The sequence below is a fragment of the Branchiostoma lanceolatum genome, chromosome 15 (genome assembly GCF_035083965.1).
Source record: "Branchiostoma lanceolatum isolate klBraLanc5 chromosome 15, klBraLanc5.hap2, whole genome shotgun sequence".
NCBI lineage: Eukaryota > Metazoa > Chordata > Leptocardii > Amphioxiformes > Branchiostomatidae > Branchiostoma > Branchiostoma lanceolatum.
In genome coordinates, this window is record NC_089736.1 from 16,024,584 (window position 1) to 16,030,597 (window position 6,014).

The following is a 6,014-nucleotide window of genomic DNA, read 5'->3' on the forward strand; positions in this document are numbered from 1 at the left end:
GCAAGTAGATTTTATGAATGACATCCTTTGCACACTCCAAATTTAATGCGAGAGGTAAAATTATTCAAGATAGGTAAAATTTCACAATAGACACCGTACTATCGCTGTAACAAGTGTTGAAGAGACAAAATATGGTAACGTTATCACAGGCAACGAGTCGTTTATTCCTGTGTTCAAGAAGTGCACAGAATGACACTATTTTGGTAGACTGGTATTACTTAGCAAGTTGGTAACTACACTACAAGTTGGTAAATGGCTACAACATGTACATTGGTGCCACTTCTACAACTATCGAACTAATTATTCAGCTACAGCCATGGCTACCTCAATAGTGCCGCTTCTAGTACAAATAAGGGTATAACATATTGGCCTATTTTTGTACTTTCTCGTCATTCTGGCGATATCTGGATTGGGAATAATCATAATGTATTTTTTTACATCAGGTAAAAGTTAATGAGCGCGCTTATGGCATCCATTAAATCTATATTTACTTTAGCCAAAAGTCTCAAAAGAAGTGTCAGTGCTGGGTGCTAATTACGGAGTATGTATTTCCATACATTCTAAGTGTCCTAGAATTGTGTTGTAGGGCAGAACATTTTGCTGACCAAAAATGAAAAATAAAGAATAAATTGATAAAAGCAGCTGTGCAATTTTTTTCTGTTCTTGGAGTACAATTAGACATATTTTTCTTGCAAGAGTCGTCACCCTTCTTTATGAATTTTCTCATGGTGATTTTTAGCGTTGAAAGAGACACAAATTTTCCCACGTTGGCGCCACAGAACCTCGCTCTCCGTACCTTTCCGACATGCGTCTGTCACGCACAGATCACGCACTAGGTGGGAAAATGTTCAAATATAGATACCTCTAGACCAATCAGAGTTTGCCCTGACATCTATCCACCTGCGTGTCAGACCAGATATCACGGTTTGGCAGTCGCTGGAAGATCATTCTACGAGCAGAAACGACCGTCATCGGACAGAGACAACTCGGTGAACTTAATTTTCGGGATATCTATCTACCAGACAGAGAGACAGATAGCAATGGGTAATTTATGTGCAACCGAGTTCTCAACTCAGGTAAGATAATAACTTTACAAGGCTTACGCTTATGTATCAACTTTCATGTGAACTCAAATTGATTTGTTGAAAGCTCTGCATATAAGTAACAGAAAATGTCGAGAACAACTAACCAGGTGTTCTAAAATTTTACTTGATACATATGTTTTTTCCTCCTTATACTAAAGCCTCGGATAACTAGGTTTATATCCTTTTTAGCGATCTCGCTCAATTGAAGGACTTCTAAGCAATATTGAACAAATTGACGTGATTGGTTTAAACTGAATGTGGCTAAGGTGAGATATAGCGGTGTATGTTTGTTTTGAAGGTTTGTAGGTTATATTTCAGGGGAAAGCAGTGGGCTGGGAGGGAATTCCATAGTTTTGCTTTTCGTGAAAAAAAGCTGTTACTGTAAAATGACTTTGAAGCTGGTAGTTGTACAGTATAGTGGTGTGAGTCAGAAGAGATCCTGGAGGTACGCTGAAAAATTCTCTGTTGTGGGACGAGTAGTGTAAGTTTTTGGGAACAATGGCCATGGATGTATCTATAGAAAAGGGACAGGGAGGCAATGTTTCGTCCGTGGGAAATGGAGTCAAGTTTTGAAGCCAAACAATGACCAATGACCACACAGATTCTCTTTAGGATGCGATATAAAAGGTGTAAGCAATCTTTTGGAGCTCCAGCCCAGAGATTTGAAAAATACTCCATGCAGGGACGAATGTTGGATTTGTAAAGTTAAAGTATATTCTCGGGAGTAAGATAGTGACTAGCTCGGAGAAGCGAAGTAATGATTTTGAAGAGAATAATAACTTAAAGTAACCTTGCATTTTCTTTTTCTTTCTCTTGCCCAACGCACAGGACATGCCTGGGAAAAAGGTAAGCACTTTTAAATTGCTATTTTAAGCCCTTGTAGCGTCTGGTCCAAACCTAGTTTAACAATGATAAACCTTAATTTTCCAATAAATTCGGAAAGACTAATTATAAGTACTTGTGGTGTGAAACAGTGATACAGAAGGGACATTAGCAGATAACACCTATACACTAAGATACTAATAAGGTACAATACCAATATTTGAAGCTACTTGTTTGACTTTTTCGTTGGAGGGAGTGCTATTAGGAGACGAATTTGCCCGATTCTTCAATTTTGGTTCCTTGATTCTAATGTTAGAATTGTTCTCTATCCGTTGGTAATTATGATAGTGGGGAAGCAAAAATATATTTTTAACGCTTTAGGAATTATGTGATCTAACGTTACGAATCTCAGGTAACTACTCATGAATTAATGTTGTAACAAAATCCGACTGCCTGGTTTTGCTGAAGATTTTTCTTACTGCATCGAAAAATTATTTAAAAAAAGGCAAGCTGGATTGAATGTCTCTCCGGCGACGTAACGAATCGAGTCAAAAGACAAGCCAGACTTCTCAGTTTCTGGAATGAGTTCGATTTTTTTTAGTATAGTGTACCCTTATGTAGTGTGGCCGGCCTATGGTGTAGTATACGCGGAGTTTGCAAGGGGCATTAAGACACCGACGGAGGTTTTCTCAGAACAAGTGGAATTATACATATATTTTATGTCAACTGACTGTAGTCCGTGTGCAATGCGAATGCTCTTGGGAGTGCCTTCTGTAAATTCGAAAAGAACCGCATGCAAACGCTACTGAGATCAAATGAATTTTCGATTGTAGAGTGATTTGATAACACCGCAAGATGTACGAGTCAGCAGGTCCTTCTAGTGTGATTAGAATAACATGCGTTTACGTAAACAACACATCCTCTCTGGTAGTTTAAAGAATAGGTTTGTTGTTTCATGCACCTGATTTGTTTTGTACTGTGTTTCAGCTGTTCAGTGCATCAGCTGCAGCAGCTGCGGGCATGGTGACTGTGAAAGCTGCCCCCATGGGAGCCAAGGCCTGCGCCTACACCTCACCCGATGAGACCAGGTTTGTTTCATGCACCCCCTCCCCATTCTGCGTCATCAAAAACAAACCGTCCTAAAGTGTCCATTAACAAAAACAACTTATAACACTGCGCCGTGTAGGGCCATTTTGTCCACAAGCCCATGTGATATAATTCTTAAAGCTATCATATCAATTTTCCCATGGAAACTTAAACAGTTTATTCCTTTTCTAAATTTATCAGTAATATGCCAAGATGTATTATGTTCCATACTATACCTTCCTATACGATTAAAATTTTCACATTTTGGTAATCCGTGTAACGGGAATGAGACCACTTTTTTCTCTCTTTGGCAGTGTTGGTAGTAGAAACGATTGCTGTACGATCTTTATATTTTCTCGAAGTGACAATTTCATGTTGGTCGTACAGTCAACATTCTTGATAAATTCAATTTTTTCTATAATTTCTAGAGTTCTATCAGTACTTTTCAATGTTTTGATTGGGATAATGACGATTTCCCATGCCGTCCTTTGCAGCATCGACAAAGCCTACAAGGTGTACAATGTTTCCTGCGGCTCCTGCCAGTAAGTATAACTGTGACGCCAAATTTCTACCCCGCCAGATCTCTGCTTTGCAGGGTAGAGCGCATGCGTTGGGCTCGGCATAGGGTTTGGAATGAGTTTAGGGTTAGGGCTAGCGACCAGGGTTAAGGTTAGGGTTAGGGTTAGGTTAGGGGTAGGGGTAGGGTCAGCCTCCACAGCACGACCCCTCCTCCCAAATTCTAATCATACTTCTGCTCGGAAGTTACAACGCCACAAGAGTGTCACACACTTCTCCCACCTCATGTTTACTGGAAACCCCCTAGCAGTGTTGGGGCATTTATTCAGCAGGGGCAGAAATTTCCCTTTAACAGTTGTGTTTTCTTTTTTTCACATCACCATCACTAGTAGATATAACAGAAATTGGTGTCAGATTAAGGATTTATCAATTTCTAGCTTGTTCGATAAATCAACTTGCATTGGGCGTTCTAATACTGCATATCGCCAGCAAAATACAGGGAGATTGTCCCGACTTGTAATCGACAATGCGTTACGTCTGGTTGAGTATCTATAGCGTTGTCATGAAAAAATATAAAGGCCCTAATTATTATTTACACAATTAATCTTTATTGACATAACAAAAAGCACAGCGAATTTCGTAAGGACTTTAACAGCTAAGCATGCAAACAAACAAACAGACAATCGTTGACGACTTAGCATTGCTATGGAATTGATATCAGCTAATTAAGTCGAACTGTATTCATTTCTAATTCTAGTACTGGTGGCTGATCCCGTCTACCATAGACGTGCACCAGATAACGTCATCTCCTGAAAACAATTACAGCCGGAAGTGACGTCACATCAACGTAGTTTATAGAATGTGACGTGTCGTTGATAGATTATCACATTTACAACTTTTCGTCTACAACTGGACATGTTGTTCTTGTACAACCGAACCGTTGATACATTGTAACTCAAGTAATAAGATATCTATGTACTTCACTTATAGATACTGAGCATAAGCAATTTGACAAATATTTGAAGTCAACGATGTAGAAAACTGGAATATTGTTCCTGTTATGTTGTAGTAACGATATACAAAAACCATGTTAAAGCTTGTTTATTCAGTTATAATATCATATTTCTGACTCATAGCTACAGTCTAAGCATCATGACAGAGATGTCAAAATAAACAAAGCCTAGCGAACAGTAAATAAAACAAAATGTCGACATATATATATAAACACTGTGAATTCTAGAGCGGCAAACGTTACTGTAGTTTAGAATTTAAAAGTGGAACAAGTAAGGGTATGAAAATATGTGTACCGTTTCGTGCTGCAATAAAATCTCTTCAGCATTGTGTTCCAAACTCTGATTGTGCTTGTGTTTTTCCAACTCAAATTTTGTTTCATGTGGATTAGATCTGATAATTTAACTTATTCTCCCACAGTATGAGCGAATGTAAGAAACACAAACATGAAATTCAATGTAGCTGAATCTTTATAAGCACATTTACAACATAGCACAGTTGTGCAGGTAGGGACGAACCATACGGTAATTCTTGATTTGTTACCTGTAACTTAATTTTAGCTCATTTAACGGTCACTAGTCAACCGCTAAAATTTCCTCATCGCTAATATTTGATCACTAGTATTTGAGACAGTAATGTTTGTTCAAATCGTTAAAATTAAGTGCCGAGACCTACTCCATTTTCCCCAAACCGTTATATTTTCCTGCCGCTATATTAAAGTGATTTACAGTATTAAACAGGCCATACAGAATTTATTTGACTGATTATTAATATTAACTGTTAATATTGACCGCATACCGCCCCTCACCGAAAAACAACAAAATTAACCCCTTCCAAACAACAAACACCTAGTAAAGCCCCTACCTTATCGAACTCACGACACGTTTGCGACCTCACTGCGTCCTAAATTGGACTTGTGTTACCCTTGAATTTAGAATGGTAATACCATGCACAACGTACAATTGTTACTGAAAAGACACCAAATTATAGCCTAAAAATTCGTTTTTATCGATAAAATTCGTTGACCGCTTTGTCAAAATAAATCGGTCAGTCAACAACAATAGTCTCAGCACCATTAAAAACATCATTATAAATAATAATGGGTTGGGAATCAATGACTTGTGAGCATTCGTAAAACAACTAGAAACTTTAAGGTAAACAAAAATAAGGTACATCAATGTGGTCAAACAGAATAGTATGCCATTTAAATTGACTTCAGATCGTCTTGTGGAAGGACCCAACCTTACGCCAGAAGTTGTCGTACAATAGCGGTGCATACAATGAGACAATAGCTAAAAGCAGGGAACATCTAAAATCTTTCGACGGAATGGGAGGGTACCTCTGGGGAGGGGGGCTAAAATAACAGTTAGAACCGCCTCTTCCCGTTATTTATATATAGAATAGTCCCTTAATTCATAGAAACTTTTATCTAACTTATTTTCCATTTGTATTCTTAGAATAAGGAGTTTCATATCTAAAAAGGAAACAGACTAA

At 38.2% G+C, this 6,014-nt stretch overlaps 1 long non-coding RNA gene across 1 annotated transcript; it reads left to right on the plus strand.

Annotated features, from left to right (window-relative positions):
* The first annotated feature begins 727 nt into the window (after window positions 1-727).
* LOC136420914 (uncharacterized) lies at window positions 728-4,823 on the plus strand. Its single transcript, XR_010753355.1, has 5 exons — window positions 728-1,076; window positions 1,914-1,931; window positions 2,895-2,995; window positions 3,488-3,535; window positions 4,267-4,823. It is a non-coding gene; the product is annotated as an uncharacterized lncRNA (long non-coding RNA).
* The last annotated feature ends 1,191 nt before the right edge of the window (window positions 4,824-6,014 follow it).